Source organism: Myotis myotis, unplaced genomic scaffold, assembly GCF_014108235.1.
Source record: "Myotis myotis isolate mMyoMyo1 unplaced genomic scaffold, mMyoMyo1.p scaffold_m19_p_9, whole genome shotgun sequence".
NCBI classification, from domain to species: domain Eukaryota; kingdom Metazoa; phylum Chordata; class Mammalia; order Chiroptera; family Vespertilionidae; genus Myotis; species Myotis myotis.
In genome coordinates this window covers 73,277,606-73,299,666 of record NW_023416401.1, presented here as the reverse complement: position 1 = coordinate 73,299,666, position 22,061 = coordinate 73,277,606, and the positions used below count along the sequence as shown (strand labels likewise).

General features: G+C 38.2%; 1 protein-coding gene and 1 pseudogene across 2 annotated transcripts in view; one reads left to right on the top strand and one right to left on the bottom strand.

Moving 5' to 3' along the window:
• MACROD2 (mono-ADP ribosylhydrolase 2) overlaps window positions 1-22,061 on the bottom strand; it is a 1,927,670-nt gene that overhangs the window by 1,218,466 nt on the left and 687,143 nt on the right. The window lies entirely within an intron of this gene.
• LOC118662984 lies at window positions 16,960-17,698 on the top strand (annotated as a pseudogene).

The following is a 22,061-nucleotide window of genomic DNA, read 5'->3' as shown; positions in this document are numbered from 1 at the left end:
TCAACGCAAAATTACAGCTAATTTGCCTACAAACATCAGGTGGTCATAATAATCTGGCCACTCGGTGTAGACGATAATATATAGACTAATTATCTTCATTCAATCTTACATCAACATTCTTTCCCAGTCCATGTTTTCAAATGTACCACGCATCACCAAATTCACATGCCTGGATCCAGCTAGCAAGTGTGGCTAAGGAAACAGAGGACTGCATGCTTTAACAGGCAATGAGGCTCAGAGAATCATTCCTGGGTATGAAATTGCCATTGAACCATCTATGCAGATTACTTATGCTTTACACAATAAGCAAGTTGTTAGTATTATCCTAAAATGGTTAATGATATTATAAATACTTACTGGAGTAACACTTAATGCTGTGTGTAACACTTAATCCAATGGCACAAGTAATCTGCTGGTTAAATAAGCACACACACAGAAACAAGGCACTGGAAAATTGAAATTGCTAAGCTTGTCTTTTGCTGTTAATAAATATGCAATCAGTGAAGTGTATATACAACCTTTAAAAAGAGTCATAGTGGATCTATTTTCTTTAATAAGATGTCTACCCAAGAAAATAGCATTAATGCCCAAATTACTGCTTAGTAATCTCTTGAAATTAAACAAAGTTTACTCTTCTAAATCCTGTAGGTCTATTTTGGAGTATTATGAATTTGAATCTCAAATTTATCTAACAGTGCTTTTTATTTGGTTTAGTTTTTTTTCAATTTGATACACAGTAGTGAAAAATAATAAGTTAAGTTCTTAATGTATTGTTACTGAACGAAAGTGGTTGCCTTTTAAAATTCTAATTGTATTACTCATTTTCTAAATTGTCCTAAAACTTTGTGTTACTTTTTCATCTCCATTATGATAAAAGATAATAAATGAAGGAAACAAAACTATAAAATAGGTCATGTCTTTTCTTGCAGATATTTAACTTAAGAATGTCATCTTTATTAAAATATTTTTTTATTGATTTCAGAGAAGAAGGGAAAGGGAGAGAGGGATAGAATCATCAATGATGAGAGTCATTGATCAGCTGCCTCCTGCATGCCCCCAACAGGGGATTGAGCCCACAACCCAGGCATATGCCCTGACAGGGAATTGAACTGTGACCTCCTAGTTCATGGATCAGTGCTCAACCACTGAGCCATTCCGAATGGGCAATTATGTCATCTTTTGCAATAAATTTATATATCAGTATAATACTGTCAAGATTCAGATTTTAAACAATGTCTTTTTGTTCCTGTTGCATTTGTTAGAAATGTTTTCATAAATCTGGGAGCATGTGGGCCAAAGCCTCATCCCATCAACAGTGGGGATGCAGAGAAGTCATTACCATGAAGGGCTTGACAGGCTTCTAAGTTATATTTGAAATTCATCCATTATATTTTTTGTGACCACCTACTATGTGCCAAGCAAATTATGAGTTCCAGGAATGCAATTAATAACCAGAAGAGAAGGTTCCTACTGTCCTGAAACCCAGCCTAATGGAAAGGTCAATACATTTTTAAAAACCATAGTCTTTGTTCAATGCAGAGAAGCAATAAACAGATGCTGCGAGAATAACTGGGGATGCGGAATTTGATTAAGTGGTCAGACAAGACCACTTTGAGAAGGGGATATTCTTAAGCTTCACCAGACAGAGAAGGAGTCAAGTCTACAGAGTAACCCAGGAAGAAAGAACTGAAACTAGCAAGACCCTGAGGTAGGAAAAGGCTAGTTATATTTTAGGAACTAGTGGAAGCCAAGGTGGGTGAGGGTTAGTGAGCAATGGAGAGGCCGGAGATGATTCGGGTAGAGGCCAATCACGCAGGGCCATGAAAGTCTCTGTAAAATCCTTGATTTTATTCTAAAGAAACGGAGAAGCCCTAAAGACCTACAGAAGAATGACAAGGATGAGGGCAATGCATTTGGAAAACAGAATGAATTAACCAAATTAATGATTCAAGATTCTAGTAAGTTTAAAAGATAAAGAAATCCCAGTTAAACAAAATCAGGTAAACTGGGCATAATATATAACAAATAGTATGTTCAGAATATGAACAATCTTGGGTGTTTTTTTAAGGCTATTCCAATTGATGGAATATTTATTTCCTCTTATTTTTATTTTGTTTTGTTAATCCTCACCAGAGGATATTTTTTGCCATTGATTTTAGGAAGAGTGGAAGGGAGGGAGACAGATAGAGAGAAACAATGATATGAGAGAGACACATCGATTGGTTGTCTCCCTTATAAGGCCTGACCAGGGCCAGGGATCGAGCCTGCAACCAAGGTACATGCCCTTGACCTGAATCAAACCCATTGACCCTTCAGTCCATGGCTGACTCTCCAACTACTGAGCCAAACCAGCCAGGGCTTCCTCTTAATTTTATATATGACATTTCATACATGACCCAGAGGCCTCTAAGATGCAGAACACTATTCCCCCCAAAGAAGAAAAGACATCAAAAAGTACAAAGATAACACAATGAATACTTGTGTTCTCACTATGCAGTTTTGAATTTTTCAGATGTAATTACTTTAGCAGTAATATTTAAATAACACAGTTTGTACTAAATTTTGACCCTCTCAAAAGCAACCTAAGTAATTCTCTCAAAAACTAAATCCTCTTTTTCTGGGAGATAAGACTCTAAAGTTCCAGAATTTCCTAGACTTTATTCATCAAAGTTCAGTAGAATCACTGTTTATGGAGGCTACAATTCTCAGGTAATTTTACTTATAACATATATATATATATATATATATATATATATATATATATATAGATAGATAGATAGAGAGATAGAGAGAGAGAGAGAGAGAGAGAGAGAGAGAGAGAGAGAGAGAGAGAGAGTTGTCAGGCACTTGTGTCTGATTTAAACAACAAATATAGCATTCTCAAGTAAATAAATGAGGCAAGAAATGTTCCTCATGAAGTGACCTCATCTCAGCCTCTGAGAAAGAATGGTGAGAATGTGGCTGAGGTGACTTCATCAGAAATGACCCAAAGCTGGAGTGGTGAGAACACAGCTGAGGTGACCTCATCTGGAATGGCCCTAGGCTCTAGCCGTGAGAGCAACAGGAGCGAGTGGGCTCTCCAGGTCTGATAGGGTCTTGGCTCTAGCACACACAACTCTGTTTTTCCCAGGTGTCCTAAATCCGAAAGAGGGTGTCAGATGCAGAAATTGGGAGAGGAATCCTGAGTTGTCCCTCCACCAAGGCAGAACCTATGCCTTGATTGCTGAGCAATTGTCAGCTGAGAAGTAAGCCAACATCCTCTCAGGACAAAAATGACCTCGCCTTTGCTTATCATAAGCCATTTTTAGGTGTTATAAGTACTTAAAAACATCATGACCTTTTATCTGCAAAGAAACAAAGACAGCTCAGGAAATTTGGTCTGTTACATATACAGCTCAAAAAATATATGATCTTTTTAAATTCATATTAATCTGCCCTCCACTTGGCCTGCTTTGAGAACATTCACTTTATCTGAAAATGTCTCCCAGGCAGGAGGCTGTGAGTTCTGGAATGACAGATATTCCCTGAGTGCAAATGTACGATAAGCCAAAGGAACTATTTTTCACAACGTTTGCTCGATGGAGTAGGATATTCTTGGGGAAAGTATTTTAGGGCCCCAAAGTCTTCAGTTCATGAATTTACATGCCGTTTTCAATTTATAGCGCTGGGCATTACTATGACAACTACCAGATAAAAAGAACCCCTCTAAGCCACCTAGACACTCAATATCCTACTCTCCACATTCCCCAAATGATAGATAGTGAATGTAAGCAACCACTAATTGGCACAGATATGACTACTTTCACAAGCTGTTTACTATCTTAATAATCCTTTCACCATAACTTATTTCTTAGTGGCTGAAGTTTGAGACCAAATTAGAAGCAAACCGCTCTGGCTTCTCTTTCATGAAAAAAAGAAAATGTAAAAGGTTCAGCATATGATGGATGTTTTCAGAGAAATCATTTGCATATTTATAACATAATGCCAACCAATGCTGGGTGATATGAAGTGTAATATGATAACTAGAGACATAAAAATATGTATTGAATGTGGATAACTTAGTATTGGTAGCTTACCTTTATGAAAGTGTTTTCTTTTCATTGAAAATAATTTGTGTGAATTTCCACCTGACTCTCTTTTTCCTTTTCACCTATTATCTTATATCACTATGAAACCAGAGATGCAAAACTGATTTACTTTCACAATATGTTTCCTGCTGTAAAATCACAGTTCCCAGTGTGATAAGTAAAAGTGTAGATTTGGACATAATGTTTTAGGACACACACACACACACACACACCTGCAAGTACCCTAGTCCTCAAATTGTCCACCTGCCAAATGTGATGCTTTTCTCTACTGATTAATGCAAAATTGTACAAGGATGTGTTTTAGAGTCTGGTTATTCCCCTTTAACTTAAAATCTCTGTCTTATGAAAGAAACTGCATAGCAAAAACTTTCTTTGTTAATAAACTATCAGAGCAATCAAGATGTTATAATGTAAGGGTTATATTTTATTATTTTCCTAATATTGCTTCCTTTAATCAGAATTTTTCTGATGTAAGCTGCCTATTTAAGCACTAGAGCCAGTGGTTCTCAACCTTCCTAAAGCTGTGACCCTTTAATACAGTTCCTCATGTTGTGGTGACCCCCAACCATAAAATTATTTTCATTGCTACTTCATAACTGTAATTTTGCTACTGTTATGAATCGTAATGTGAATAACTGATATGCAGGATGTATTTTCATTGTTCGTGACCCACAGGTTGAGAACCACTGCAAGCAATACATAAACATAAAAGACCTCTTGAATGAAAAATAACTTTTTTGATATTGAGAGTAATACCGGTATATGTATGCCCTGACAATTCAAAGTTTCTCTTTATAAACTTGCATGCGTGTATACACACACACCTACACTTACACATTCATGAAAAATATGTTGAGCATATTTTATGTGCCAAGACCTGGGTTTGGTGCTGATAAGATAAAGATGATCAAAAGCTTGCAGTCCCATGGCCAGAAAGATTTTAATGAAATAATCCCATAGCAAAATGCAAATTCATCACTGCAATCAGCAAAGGAGATATGCATGGTGTGGCTAGAGCATATAGCAGAGGCATGTGGTTTTATTGGGAGGGCTGGAAGAACCTGTTTCATTTAGGGGTAAAGTATCTGGCATGGGAATGAAGCAGAAGCTGAAAGATGAGTAGAAAGTAACTAGACAAACATAGGAGGCTAGAAAGAAGCAGATGAATTCCAGAGCTATTTAGGCAATAAAAGTAATAGGGTTTACTGATGAAAGAATAGTGTCAAGAAGGACTCCTTGATGAATGTGTAAGTTGATGAATGTGGTACTGTTCACTGAGCAAGGGGGCACTTAAGAAGTTTGGAACACAATGGGGGAAATATTAGGAATGTTTTAAATCTAGGTTGAATCTGAGGTATCTTTGAGGTATCTTGAAAAAAACTATAAAGTAGGAAGTTAGATATATGATTCTGGAACCCAGAGAAGAAATTCAAGCTTTTTTGGTTCATCTTTATTTCAGTGGCAATGAACATGTATGACACTAACTGTGACTGTGTGTGAGAGGGAAGGAAGGAGAGAGGAAGAGATAGATGATAGGTAGATAGATAGATGATAGATAGATAGATAGATAGATAGATAGATAGATAGATAGATAGATAGATAGATAGATATAGATAGATAGATGATAGATAGATGATAGATAGATAGATGATAGATAGATAGATGATAGATAGATAGATAGATAGATAGATAATAGATAATAGATAATAATATCAGGTCTTAAGGATTTCCAACCAAGCCTTGAGGAAGACTGGCAAAGGAAATTGAATAGGGTGGGCCAGAGGGATGGTTTGAAAATTAAGGGAAAGTTTCATGATGGAAACCACATGAAGAGGACATTTCCGAAAGAATGCAGAAGTCTATAGTATCACTTTACTGCCCAGGGAGGTAAGATTACCATGACAGCATTATTGGCCCCAATTCTTCGCCTCCCCATGCATCCACATCCTTTACTATGTGACTTTGCAGTTTCACTCACTAAAGTAGATGGAGCATCTTTTCCATTTGTATTTATTTGGCCAAATGACTTCCTTTGGCCAAAAGAAAAAGGTATAATTGATGGCATGTAGTTTCTGCATATTTCTACTTGCCTTGTTGCACTTCTGCTTTCCTCATTAGAAGAATATGCCTGGCTTAGTTAGTGAGTCCCAGGAGAAAGACAGGAAACAGAATGGAGCCCAGTGGTCCAACAGATGCACAGATGTAATAACTAAATAACCTAGTATTGTTCACCCTTGAAATTTTGCCATGGTTTATTATGCAGCATAATCTTACTGACAGAAAACTGACATACTGACTAAAACCTTACCTGCTAGATTAAAGATATAGTTCCCTAATCAGTGTGGGTCAGAATTGCTATGGAGAGAAGAGACAGACAAGGTAGCAGGAGAAGCACATGGATTTTAGAGAAGTTGCATGTGTGCACTTGTTTTTTTTTAAAATAGCCAGGACCAGAAAGATCTCAAGAAGAGGGAGAAACTGAATATCTAAGATAAAAGGAATGGCATCTGAGAGATCAAGTAATAGGTAATGTGTTATGGGAGTTTATATTAATGATGCTATAGGTTAAGGGTGAAGTTGAGAGACCTTGCAAAGAAACCCAAGTGCCTTGGTTTGTGGGTGCTAGCCCCAGGTAATGGTGTTAAGTTTTTTCTTCATGTTGTACTTCCCCCCACAAATGTGAAACTCAAGTAATATGTAGTTAAAGTTTGGTAGAATACTCTCTTAAGTGTCACTTATAGAGATTATAAGTATTACCATTCTTAAATCAAAGGCCTCACTAGTGGAAAACAAACTTCTGCACCTTGGACATGGGGTCCAGTATAGAATGCTAAAATCATCATAATATTAAAATAAAAAGAAATAAGTAAAATGCAGATGCATCAACCAAATTGGCCAGCTTTATTTCAGAAACATTCTTTTAAAAATGGCATGATCAGTTTTGATGTTAACTGTATTTTATTTTTTCATGATTAATTTTAATTATAAAATAACTAATTAAAACATTTCAAATTCTCATGATTGTAGACAAAATGTTTACTACTCTAGTAAAAGTAAATTCTGAAAATTACTATTTTTATGAAACATGATTTAATATTCAGATGAACATCAGCAGTTTTAACTACTGTATTTTTCTGTGTATAAGATGCCCCCATGTATAAGACGACCCACACTTTTCCAACCCAAAATTAAGAAATTAAGATTTTAAACATAAAACAGAACACATTTTAATTTAATAATTACCACAGGTAATGTTTACCTACCAGTACTATGATATTATGCAGCATATAACTTTATTCAGCCTCTATTGCATCACTGTTCTCTTCTTCATCACTATTAATTCCAGACATATTAATTTCTTCAACTTCTATTGTATCACTGCTGTCTTCTCAGTCACTGTCTATATATGTGAGATCATCCTCATAAACTGGTGGCATTTTCTGAGCTAACTTTGTTCGTGCTTTCATGGCCAACCCTTCTCTCCTCATAAAATTGAAGCACCATTTTGCCTTTCCTGTAAAATCAACAATGTTCATTTCGCTTACATTCTTGCCTGACATTGAATAAGCTTGGTTGACACATAAGCTACTCTGGCGCTGCTCCATAATCCAAGTCTTGAGCCTCTGCTCCAAGTTTGCCCATTTTGCTGGTTTTCCTCTTAAGACCTTCTTCTTTGTTGGAATCTTAAGGAGTTGTTCTTCCTGTTTTCTCCACTGTCTGATCATACACTCAGTGGGAGGAGGTCCAAATTGTCTCTCTGCAGCTCTTTTTCCTTGCTCCTTTGAATTGCTGATTGCATTCAGTTTGAATTTTGCAGTGCGAGACAGTCACTTACCAATATTTATCTTTTTATTTTTTGACGTTTTTTTTTTTTTTTTTTAAACTATCACACAGTGACCCTAGGCATGATATTTGGCCGCTATCTCAGCTCCATCCTTCACCACCTATGTAACCTGGGGCTAATGAGATATCCTCTCAGAAAGTAAGATATTTTTTTTTTTATTAGTTAAGGTATTACAAATGTGTCCTCATCCCCCTCATTAACCCCCAACCTCTCCCCCCGCCACACACACACACTCATGCTCCCATCCCCCTGTTGTCCACGCTCTGGTCCCTGTTGCATCTGGCACTCTCCACTTCCACCTCCAATTACGGCATCAGCTGACATCAGTAACAATAAGGCTTGTGATTGGAGGAAGTCTGTTTGACAAGATATAGGCAGCTATGCACCCATGGGGCTCCCTCCTCGGCTGACTTCCATGTATAAGACATCCCTCAATTTTCAGTCTAATGTGTTTTTAAAAAATAGTGTTTTTAGAAAAAAATACGGTAACTTTTTTTAAAGAGTCAATGTCAAGGGGAAAAAACAAGGAGACATATGTACTACTCTTTGTAATACTTTAAGCAATAAAAAAAAAAGAGTCAATGTAAATTCTCTATAATCTTATGTAATTTTTTGAATCAATTTTTGAAAACTCCCAAACATAGAAGTTTTTTATTCTAAATCTGGAATCTCATAGTATATAAAATTAAGAGGTAAACAATAAGGATAATTTAAAAAACAACAGAATATTCAAATTTCTTATTAATTTTTTTTTATTTTTGAAATCCCATTATGTCCCATAACTAAATTTACCTCAACGTACCACTTTCTATTGGAAATTTAATGTTTATTCCTGATCAGAAATAATGTTTAAAATCTATGTTTGCAGGCCTATGTAAGATTAAACAAAACATTTTCACATTTTTGAAATGGAATCAGTATATAAAAAAAGAATAAATACACAATTCAGAATTCATGTTTTTACTGACATTTTCTGAATTACATGTTTAGTTACAAATTCTTACTTTAATTTTGATTGGAAATCTGTACAGCACTCTCTATGAATTGTTCACAGTTTATATTTGTGGGTTTTTTTTTTTTTGAAGTTCAAGTAATACAAAACAGTAGATTAAAACATCTATGATTAAAGTGTAATACTCTCTTTAGAGGGACGGTGATGTGCCTCAGAAGTGCATTTTTTTCTTTTCCTTTTAATCTATTGAAAATTTAAACTGTGCAATTCATGTTAAACCATCCCTCTTGCACTTGAGAAAGTCTGAGCGTGTACCCAAGACAGCTCTTGTTCAAGCTCCAGTGGCAAATAAAAGTGGGTGGGGGTCTAGACACATTTTCATTACATTGTACATGATATACATGTCACAAAAATGGTAGTAAAATGAAGAAGCCCTAGGGAAGCACTGAAATGTTGCAGCGCCGTGTGTGTCACCCTGTCAAGTGTGGCTCATTGAGACAAGCCCTGAGAGGTAAAGATAAATGAATGGAATCACAAGAGACTTGCTGGCTTAAACAGTTCCTCTGTGAAGAGCATGAATTCCTATAATTTAATGGTTTGGGTGCCTGGAATCAAAACCAGTGTCCATGTTATCTCATGATTAACGTCTATACCTAAGTTTCCATGGATGTATCCAGCGTTTCTCTGTTGCTCTGGACAGTTATGGGGAATAGAGGACAGAGATGCTGACTCTTTTGAAGAGCCATTCTTGAGAACCACAGTCTGTTCAATGCAAAGCCAAGGGCAATTACCTCACCTTTGGAATCTAAAAATAATTCAAGTTGAAATAGCATTAACTAGTTTGAAAACTGGGTAGACAACTGGTACAACTTTGACATAGAAGTAGATAAACTTCTTGAGATAAGGATGGCTTTCTAGAATCCATCCTTCTTATGTTTAGCAACAACATTTCAGTCAATTTCTTTTATTTAACAGTTTTGAATATCTCCTCTGTATCTTAAGTTTTCAAATAGTCAAATGTATGGATTAAAGGTGATCTCCCTACGCACAGACATGTTAAGATACACACTTTCCGCTTCTCAATCGTTCATGACAAATATTTATTGAGCACCTGCTAAGTGTCAGCCAGTGTATGAGGCACTAGATTCAGTGGTTGATTAGTTATGTACTTACTTTTGTGACAGAGATTAAAAAGAGTGAAAAAGCAGCAGTAAAACATGGTATGAGAATGCTTCTGTCTCAGAGCCTGGCCCAGTCTGCATGGAGGAGATGCTCAGGAAAGGTTTCCTGGAGCATGTAACACAGGCATGCTAAGGGATAAACAGGAATTAATTGGATTATGGGGACAGAGAAGAGCCCGCAGACAGCAGAGGACAGCCTCACCAAGGCCTGTCTATGAGAGTTTTATACAACTGGTATACAATCTCATTTCTAAAATGACAATAATTTTCTTAGAAAGTCATCTGGTTTCTTCGAAAGAAACACTTGAGAGTCACTTCCCTGCCTCCTGAGACAGTTCTTTGGAAACTTTATTGGTGAGGTCAGATCCAGGAAGCCTGGCCTGTAATTAACATGGGAATACTGTCCTAGTAGAAATGCAAGAGAGGTCCGCCTACTAAAATTCCTTCTAGGAGTTCACGTTCTCTCCCATTTAGTCTCTCACACTCTTTCCCTTTCTCATTTCTCTCAAAATCTGCCCCTTTATACCAAGAGAGAGATGGGAAGTGTAACCTTTGTTTGCCACTGCTCAAGGACGTCTGTCATACCTTCTCCATCTCCTCCCTTTCTTTCTTAAGGTTCTCCTTTGATCTCCCCCTTCCACCTGAGGAAGAGTCTCAAAGGCAAAAGGGTAGCAGAAAAAAATGGGTTGTTCAACATAAAGACTATTAGTGAGTTAAATGCCTGTTCTTCACCAAGCAATGCTACCTACGTGGACTTGAATCTGTACCTGATTTTGAAATGAGATTTTATGAAAAGAGCCAGAGCTGCAGAAGCCTTTAAACCTTAGGTTTAGGTATTCATGTACCCACTCAACCTAGCACTCAACCTTTCTCTCTACTTTTTATCCTAATGTTTCACCACACCCTCACCACTCTTTGTAAAATTCAGACTCTTCATTCTCCTCAGATTTTATTTTGATGCTTATTACACACCTTCCCTGCTCCTGGATTATGAATGTCCATGTCTTAATTTTGCATCATTTTAGGTTGCAGGAATGAAGACAGGAAAGTCCTCACCTCTACTGACAGGACTACCATAGAAAAATCAACTCTGGGCTTCCCAATTTGGGTCTTGAAAATCATGTTGCCCTCATATGCACTGCTCCTTGTGTTGTTTATGCTGGATAGCAGCATTAGCCCTGGGTATAGGATGGGTTAAGCTGTCGTCTGTGGGCTATTCTGGGAACACACCCAACATTTGCATTTTTTAATTTTTCTATTGAAAAGTGCCTTCTAAGTTCCAAATAATCAACTCATAAATTAGTTTTTGGAACAGAATGGTTTGTAAGATGAGGGACTGACTGCAATTAGAAAGAAACAATGTAAATCGGATGAAAATTCAATTGAATTAACTAAAAAGCAGAAAGATGAAAGGCTATTCCACAAAAGCCAAGTAATTCCCATGAAAAGATACCATGAGTCAGTAAATTAGATCTTTTTTGAAACTTATATTAACTCTTCCAGGACACAAGGATAGCAGTGCACTGATGTCTTAGTGGTTTGAGAAGTATTTCCAAAATGCCTTAAATTAGTATTAAGGAAAAGCTACTTCACTATTTTACATGCAGCCAGGGGAGATACAGTTATCTACAAAATACCCAAGCATGAATGTAGCAGAATTAAATATATAAGGCCAATTTTGTTTCTATCATATTCTTACATGTTACATACTGTACAAAGAGACACACAAACACACAGACACAAACATAAACATCATGGTTCACAAAATGTGAATTATTCTACCTTAACCCAAATAAGAATGTTATAAGATTCACTCATTGCCTCCCTTTTAGGAGAAAGTATATATTTGGCAAAAAATACTACCACCACTAACACTGATAAACCCTTAAGAAAGGTGCTAGAATTTTTTCTTTACTAACAAGTGCTATTAAATCCCATTTTCATTTTTTAATCATATATTTTATTGATTTCAGAGATGAAGGGAGAGGGAGAGAGAAAGAAACATCAATGATGAGAGAGAATCATCTATTGGTTGCCTCCTGCATGCCCCCTACTGGGAATCGAGCCTGCAACCCAAGCATGTGCCCTGACTGGGAATCAAACTGTAACCTCCTGTTTCATAGGTTGACACTCAACCACTGAGCCACACCGGTTGGGCTCCCCTTTGTATTTTTAATTCTTACATGTCAGGTCCTCTGAAAAGAACAGAAAAAAAGACTCCGCAAATATGACTGGTCACAGAAGCAAACAAGTGTACAAATGCCTTGTTCAAAATGTAAAGACAAACTCCTGAAAGTGAAAACCGGAAAGCACCTGAGAAGCAGAGATGGTTGTTTCAATTCAGTTCATGTCCACAGGGACAGAGTCATGGTCTCCATCCCTGAGGGAGTCAGTTAACGTTGCTGTATTCCATGGAAATAAACATCTTATTTCCAATATGAAATGAGTAGCGTAATGCTATAATTCTAAAGCTGGCAGGCACTTCAGAGATCATCTGGCCAGGGCATCTTCAAATTGTGATCCTTCAGAGCCTAAGAAATTTATATATAATTCTCCAAGAGACCAGGGTTGGGGTAGGGGGCTGCTTTCATGTCTTTTTTCTTTTTTTCAGTAAATTTCCTGGTGGTAATTTTTCCTGGCAGATGAATGGGCTCTGTTTTTTTGTTTTGTTTTGTTGTTGTTGTTTTTTTTGCAAAGCTCTTATTTCACCTCCCTGATTCAAAGGTCCCAATGAGGTAAGACCTCTTCTTACTTAACCTCACTTCCGCCTTATGCACATAGGTATACAAAAATACAGGAGGTCTTTAGCGATAAGTACATTCTGTTCTTCAGTAAGAGTCTATTCAAAGGGCAAGATGCTTTTACAAAAATATTGGTAATCTAATAATTTTAATGCTTTTTAATCAAATATATTTTGGAGGGTAAAGATTAAAAAGTTGGGTCTGAAAAGTCCAAGTGAAGGTACATCAATATTAGTAGTTTCAGAGTACCCAGGAAGTCTCTGATATAATTTCAAACCAAGCCTACTGAAAATCAAAGGCTACAAATGAATCCAAAGAAATCTAACATAAGATATCCAAGTGCTACCCCCTTAAGAATGCAGTCATGTCTGAAATATACCTACTGCTGGAGAAAGTTACTACACTGGATTGGTTTTCCACTGCTGAGAAACAAATCATCCCAAAATTTAATGACTCAAAACAAAGCAAAATAACACACTTACTAGTGCTTATGATCTTGTGGATTTTATGCATGGTTCTTCTCATCTGGACCAGTTTGGCTGGGGCTTGATGGGATAGGACAGCATCACTCCATGCTAGGGGCCTTGGTTGAGGAATCTCTGCAGGATCTCTCAACTTATAGGAGGCCAGCCCAGGCTTCTTCAGACTGTGAACAAAGGATCCCAGCCACAAGACAAAGCAAGTCCAATGCAGAAGCAATTTTTAAGCCTCAGCTTGAGCTGCCTTTGACATTTTCCCATTGGCAAAAGTAAATTACATGGTTAAGTTCAAAGCCTATAGAAGGGGCCTACTCAATGTGTATAAACAGGGATATGAATCGTGGTGGTCATTTTGTAACAATATTCTACATTTCAAGTTTTTAAACCTGAATTCTTCTAACACAAAGTAAATGGGAATTTTTATGTGAAATACAGTTTCTATGATTTTACCAACCTAATTTTTATTCAAAGAATCAAAAATCTATCCTATGACTTTGTAGCTTTCTATATAGGTACTAGAGGCCCAGTGCATGAAAATTCATGCACTGGAGCGGGGGATCCCTCAGCCCAGCCTGCCACTGCTCACAGTCTGGGAGCCCTCAGGGGCAGGAGACAACCTGGAGATTAGGGGAAGGCGATGCCCCTATCACACCTTGGCTGCTGCCACTACTGGCAGTGCAAACCTCAGCCGGCCCTAGTTACCTGAGCCTTGGGCGACCCTGGGTGACTGGGAAGCTGCCATCTGAGGCTTGCCTTCACCTCAGGCCAGGCCTGGGCAGCCGCCATCCAAGGCTTGCCTGCACCTTGGGCATTGGCTGGGCAGCCGCCATCGAGGCTTGCCTATGCCTTGGGCCGGCCCTGGGCGGCTGGGGAGGTGAGGGGACTGGGGGACTCCTGAGGCAGGTGCCCCGGCGGGGCTGAGGGGACTGGGCACTGCCATCTTGTGGCTGTGGGCGGCACCATCTTTGAGGGTGTGATGGTCAATTAGCATATTCCCTCCTTATTGGCTGTGGGCGCCACCATCTCTGCAACAGCATGAGGGTCAATTAGCATATTCCCTCTTTATTAGATAGGATGCCTCACTTTATATATTTATTTAATGTCTATATATTAGTTTAATATGGCTGCTATAACAAACTTCCAGAAACTTAGTCACTTAACACAATTTATTCTCTTCTAGTTCTGGAGATCAGAAGTCTAAAATCCATTTCACTGGGATAAAATCAAAGTGTTGGCAGGCTGGTTCTTTCTGGAATCTCTGAAGAAAGAATCTGTTTCCTTGCCTTTTCTGGAATCTGTACATTGCCCATACTCCTGGGCTGTGGTCTCCTGCCTTTATCTGCAAAACCAGCAATGTCGCCTCCTTCTGTACCTTTTCTCCATAGTCATATTTCACTATCACAACAGGAAAGGTTCTCTGCTTCTAAGGACTCCTGCGATTAGTTTGAGCCCCCTCTCCCAAATAAATAATCCAGGATAATCTCCCCATCTCAAGATTCTTAATCTAAGTCACATATGCAAAACCATTTGGCCAAATAGAGTAATATTCACAGGTTACAGGGATTAGAGTGTGGGCATCTAATAGGGCCATTATTCTGACTCCACAACATGTTACTGGAAAACTGTACCTAAATAAAATTTCTCAATATCAAATCATACTGTACTGCACTGGGGAAATTAGCTATGTAAAGAAAAAGATAAAGACTTTTTGAGTTTTATGATGGGCTTTCTCAATACAAGTGAAACTTCTAAAATAAAGTATCCATCACTTTAAAAGTCAAGGTACAGGTTTAATACTTTAGAACTGCTTTCTTCTTTTCAATATTTTGTCTAGAATTAATGTTCAGGGCTATGCACCCTACACATGAAACCAGTATATCTAGCCTATGGTTCAAATTTCAAAATATTTTATTGCTCATAAAGAATAACAGTAGAATTTTAATAGTACAACCGAATTTAGGTAGAGTGTACTTTGAAGTATATTGATAGTTTATATTATGTACCTCTGTGTGTGAGCGTGTATCTCTCAAATCAAAGCTACATCTGACCCTGCATGCCTTGTTAGACTTTCACTAGATGTCTATTTTCTAACTCACCACAAGCACAATCTTGGAGAAATAGCTACATGTGACCATAGCACCATAACTTGGCAGTTTTGAAGTTCCTAAAACTTGTGTCAGCAGTCAAGAGCTCCATTTCTCAAATTAGGCAATCATTTTCAGTAACTATCTCCTTTTTTTAAAATATATTTTATTGATTTTTCACAGAGAGGAAGGGAGAGAGATAGAAAGTTAGAAACATCGATGAGAGAGAAACATCGATCAGCTGCCTCCTGCACATCTCCCACTGTGGATGTGCCCGCAACCCAGGTACATGCCCTTGACCGGAATCAAACCTGGGACCTTTCAGTCCACAGACCGACGCTCTATCCACTGAGCCAAACCGGTTTCGGCAACTCTCTCCTTCTTTCTCAAACTACTAAAGTGGTTTCTCATGGAATTCACAGTCTGTTTATAAACAACTAAAAATTACCCAGCTACAACCTGATCTCAGAATTGGCACTGATAAAAATTCTCCCCACAAGTGCTTTGTAAAAGGACCTAATAAATCCCTGTGAACACAATTTAAGCAAGATTTTGGAGCAGAGACTCAGTGGATTAACGACACTTCTATGTCTATGTTTCCAAACACTTTTGTTATATTCTTAAACTCCTATCATTTTTCTCTCTACATGACAGTAAAAATGCTCAGTACATTGAACTTCTGTAAAAGCAGATGAATAAGTGTGCAATGAGAGATTAGTAATAACTCTTGAAAATACTTAATGCATTTTTTCTTGTCTAAAAATCGTTTTCAAACAACTGCTTTATATTTTTCCTGGTCTTTTTTAATTCAATGGGCCTATTAAATAATAAAAATAACTGGGTGGGAATTTATGACCCATGTGACTAGACTCAAATGTTGCATTCTTTCTTAAAAAGAATATTTTGCTTTGTCAAATAATTTCTTCATAAGCATCATACAACCCCTTGGACTAACAGTATTTTAAAAAGGTGTAGCAAATTTAATTTAAAAAAAATTATTTTAGTTACCTTTGATCATTCCTACATTTTGTTATTAGGGAAATTGTCCTTGTTTATTCTTACATTTCATTATTGTGTCTGGTATAATAAAATCAGCAAATAGGCAAATTCATAATTTTTATTATGTGATCCCACAACACAGGTTTTAGAGGAATGACCAGTGAGGTAAAAGTAACCCCAATACTATATTTTCTGAGTTCTCTATCACTCAGCACCATTAAAAAATATTATTACTGCCCTAGTCGATTTTGCTCAATGGATAGAGCGTTGGCTTGTGGACTGAAGGATCCTAGGTTTGATTTAGGTCAAGGGCACATGCCTGGATTGTGGGCTCGATCCCTAGTAAGGGGCGTGCATGAGACAACCAATCAGTAAGTCTCTCTCATCATGGATGTTTCTATTTCTCCCTCTCCCTTCCTCTCTAAAAGAAATAAAAATATATTTTAAAAATATTACTTATGAAGTAAAAATGAATCTTAAAAGTGTTTGGATGACACAACCAGCTGACTGCGGTAGAAGAAGACACTGTGGCTGGGTCTGTGGCAACCACGACTGCCCAACCGGAAACCAAGCCGAACAGTCATCTTCAGAATGTCGGGCAAAGACCGAATTGAAATCTTTCCCTCGCGAATGGCACAGACCATTATGAAGGCTTGATTGAAAGGAGCACAGACAGGTAGAAACCTCCTGAAGAAAAAATCTGATGCCCTAACTCTTCGATTTCGACAGATCCTGAAGAAGATCAGAGACTAAAATGTTGATGGGTGAAGTGATGAGAGAAGCTGCCTTTCACTGCTGAGGCCAAGTTCACAGCAGGGGACTTCAGCACCACAGTTATCCAAAATGTGAATAAAGCCCAGGTGAAGATTCGAGCAAAGAAAATAATATAGTGGGTCTTACCTTGGCAATATTTGAACATTACCATGAAGGAACTGACAATTATGAACTGACTGGTTTAGCCAGAGGTGGGGAACAACCGGCTAAATTAAAGAGGAACTATGCCAAAGCAGTGGAACTACTGGTGGAACTCTCCTTGCTGTAGACTTTCTTTGTTACTTTGGATGAAGCTGTTAAGATAACCAACAGGCATGAAAATGCCATTGAACATGTCATCATTCCCAGGATTGAATGTACCCTTGCTTATATCATCGCAGAGCTGGATGAGAGAGAGTGAGAAGAGTTCTCTAGGTTAAAGAAAATACAGGAGAAGAAAAAGACTCTCAAGGAAAAAACTGAGAGGGACTTGGAGAAACGGAGGGTAGCTGGAGAGGTGACGGAGCCTGCCAAACTTCGGGCTGAAGAGAAGGATGAGGATCTTCTGTTTGAATAATCTTGCCTACTCTGGTTCTTTCAGAAGTCCTGACGTGACACCATTTTAGTTCAGTGTTTAGGTTTGGTTCGTGTTGCTGTTTATTTTTTGTCTAATTTCACTGGCTGTAAAAGTCTCCTGGATGTCTATTTATGGGATTACTTTTGCAGAAACATAATTTACCAACCATTGATCACAGATGAGATTTAGAGAACCTGCCCAGGAACTTGTAGAATTTATTCTGCAGAAGTGTCGCCCTACCCCAATTATAAATGGTTACAAGTGATCAGCTTACCAGGCATATTAGGAAATTCACCTTAGGAACCAGCAGTGGTCTCAGGCCAATACAAGGAGGCCAGCTACTGTAGGAGCACCCTCCATTCCTACCCACTCACACCCCTGGCGCTGCTGTCTGAGATAGGTGCAGCCATCCTGTGTTTCTGTGGTACTTCTCCAGCTCTAGGAAAGCCTTCCCTTAATTTACCTTGTTTGACAGGTCTCTGTGTGTTCTCTCTGTCATGGAACAGTTGTACCAATTTGCATGTGACTGTGGTATAAACAGTAAAATTATTTTTTTTTTAAAAAAGTGTTTGGATGGGTGAACACAATGCATTTTCTAAAATAAAATAGAGTGCCTAAATCAAATTCTACGTGTGGTGCAATCATTTTGTACATGTATTATATGAGTGAATATTGACTATTCAAATTCTGTACTTCTTCTCACTCAAAAATTAATATAAATTAGATTTCACTCTGTTACTGTGATGACAACATATACATGACCAGAAAGGAACACTGTGCATTTGGTGATGAAGCTTTGAAATGAATAAGTCAGATTAATTATTTCTGAATGATTTGTTTTTTCCTTGCTTGAATCCAAAACATCATTAAGATGCCTAGACACTGCTGATAATAGACCAAGGTGAGCCTTCTGTCAGCACACACAAGGGTCTGCCGTGGAACTCACAATAGCACACATACCAGCATGCTAATCGGCAGCCCGGGAGCAGGGCCCACAAAGGGCCAAGATGGCAGGAAAATCTCAAAGAGCGCAGCGCTTCAGTTACAAGATTTTCCGCCGGCTCATTAATATTTACCAAAGCCAAGAGAGCTGTTTTTTTTTTTTTTCTTTCATTTAGCCACAAATGCCTCCTTAAAATGATTCCTACATTGAGACAGCATTAGAAAAATAAACTATGCATGTAAAAGAAGCTTCAAATGGAAGACAGGGGGCTTTTAAGATGAGCCTGCATTCAGTGTGAGCATCTGCACCCAGAAGACCATTTACACAAATTAACATATTTTATCTACTGTAAAAAAAATGAAATAATTTACCCGTGCATGACTGTTTAATTTAAATTACTATCAGGGAATGCTCTAACATTATTTGTACACCCTACCACACGTTCCGATCACCATGGCAAAGATTTGCCACTTAAAAAGAAAGCCAGTGGAAAAGGTGTTTTCAACTGCAAGCAGGGTTCCCTTGAATTACTTAGTGGGGTGATCAAGAAATCAGTGTTGGATGGAGACAGACCTGGGTTTGCATCTGATACTAGCTGTGCAGTATTAGGTAAATGACACAATCATTCTGAACCTCAGGTTTTCCATCTGTAAGGTGATTAATATGAACTGGATTTACTCCATAATATGAGAGGACTCCAAAATACAAGATGATTGACTCCATAGAACAAGACAGAGGCATATGTCTACCTGCGCTGAGCAGGGCTGCTGAGGACAGACTGTGTGGACATCGCCTGTTCATAGCGTCATGAGAAGTCGGGGCCAACTCAAGGGCATATAACATACACAAATGGTGAACAAAAACTGCCTTGTGTAGTTCTGAGAAGTTTAAGAAACTATATAGTACATGGCCCATTCAAAGTTTGAAATAAATGTTGAAGGGTTTTCTTTTTGTTTGCTTTTGTTTCTATAATTAAAGTATTTATTAGAAGACCTTTAGAGACTAGAGATGATAATAAAAAACAATATTACCTATCATCCCACCTCCTTGAGAGAACTAATATTAATTTAAATTACTATCAGGGAATGTTCTAACATTATTTGTACACCATACCATAAGTTCCAATAACCATGGCAAAGATTTACAACTTAGTAAGTAGCCTTCTAGTTCTTTCTCTATATATGTCAGTAAGCTTGTATACAGCTGTATAACTTTTTATTTTATGGATATGGAATCCTACTTTGCATTATCTCACTTGATTCTCTCCAATACACTCCTACCCAATGAAAACAGACTATGAATATATTTCCATATCTTTTGCTATTATTTTATAAGATCGTTTTAATTCCTGATGACATTTCATTGTGTTTATGTATTGCAGTTTTTGTATCACAATATTTAATCAGTATGTATCTGGCAATAAATATACATATTTATCATATGTATCGTTGATTAACGTTAATTATCTTTTAACCTAAATACCCTTATGACAAATATGACAAATATATTATTTTCTTCAACCTGAAAACATGCATTTTCTACAAATCCCACTTTTTCTAGTTCTTTTATTTATTTAATTTTTGAGTAATTAATACATTTGTTTGTCTCACCAGTTGATTTTATATCAATATAATGTAAATAAAAAATAAACTATAAAAATATCTTCCTTTCATCCTTGTTTCTTATTTACTCATTCCCCACCTCATCTACTCTACAGGCAACATGGTTATTAATGTATACAGTCTTTTAGATTTTATTTATGAATATATAAGTAAATATGAACATACATAATAACTTTACCCCTGCTTTCCGTAAAGGGTAGCATATAATATATTCATTGCTATATTTTCTTTTTCCATTTAATAATATATTTTGTAGTTATTTCTATATTGGTACTTAATGAGATTTCTCATTCTTTTATTTATAACTAGTAGCCTGGTGCATGAAATTCGTGCATGAGGGGAGGGATTCCCTCAGCCCAGCCTGCACCCTCTCCAATCAGGGACCCCTTGGGGGATGTCTGAAAGCAGTCAGACATCCCTCTCACAATTTGGGACTGCTGGCTCCTAAACGCTCACCTGCCTGACTGCCTGATCACCCCTGTCTCTGCCTGCCTGATCGCCCCTTACTTCCCTCCCCTGCCAGCCTGATATCGCCCCCAACTGCCCTCCTCTTCAGGCCTGATCTCACCCCCAACTACCCTCCCCTGCCGGCCTGATCTTGCCCCCAATGGCCCTCCCCTGCCGGCCTGATCTCGCTGCCAACTGCCCTCCCCTGCTGGCCTGATCACCCCTAACTGCCTCTGCCTTGACTCCACCACCATGGCTTTGTCCGGAAGGAAGTTGGATGTCCAGTTGACCCGGTCTAATTAGCATATTACCCTTTTATTAGTATAGATTATATAGGATAGGATTGCTTAAATGGGTGGGAGAGGGGAGAGCCTTTTTCAGCAGGAGGAGATGCTCTTGGCAGACAAAAAATACATAATCCCTGTATCTAGACTGATAGCCAGCCATATGCACTATACTGTCAAACCGGTCATTAAAAAATTGAACTGCTTTCTTACACCTTACACCAAACAGCTGTTGCCCTTAAAACCCCTCTTCAGCCCCCACCTTAGGTTCTGTCTTCACAGTTCACCCAGATTAGGTTCTGACTGGTCAGTTTCTATGCCAGTCAGTGTCAAAAGCTCTGCCTCCTAGGCAGCCATTGGCTCCTTGCAGTTTACCCAGATTTGGTTCTGAATAGTCGGTTTCTATACCAGCCAGCATCTCCAGGCCTATCTCCGGGCCTGATCAGAGAGGCGGGGCTGATCAGCAGCCCCTGTGGCTGTTGGTGAGGCCTGGAGAGAAAGAGAGGCAAGGGCTGATCAACAGCTGCCACGGAGGCTGTGGATCAGACCTTGCTTTTCTCTCCGGGCCTCTCTCTAGGCCTGATCCGCAGCCCCCTTGGTAGTCAGTGCTGGGTCACCTCGGCGACCAAGCATTGACTGCAAAACTGACTTCCTGTGTTCGATTGTCTGTTCAGTCGTTTTGGATGTTACGACCCCGGTTCTTTATACATATATATATAGATTGCATAGCATTACATTGTATAGGTGTACCATAATTTAGCAAAATTTATTTAACTGGCCCTTTACTGATTGGTATTTAGCTTTATTTCAATATGTTGCTCTTGAAAAAATTTGCAGTAGTGATTCATATTTTCCATATATTATTTCACATGTATGCAAATATATCTTTCATTCAGATTGATATTCAAAATATTTAACAACGTGTAGGTTATACTAGGGCTTATCACCTGATTATCAGTTCTACCAAATAAATTCCTGGAAATAGAATTGCTCACCTTAGTTCCATGTAAAGGTGGGGAGGGGAGGCATAACTTTCCACCATCATGTGCTCCTTTTTGAACTCATTG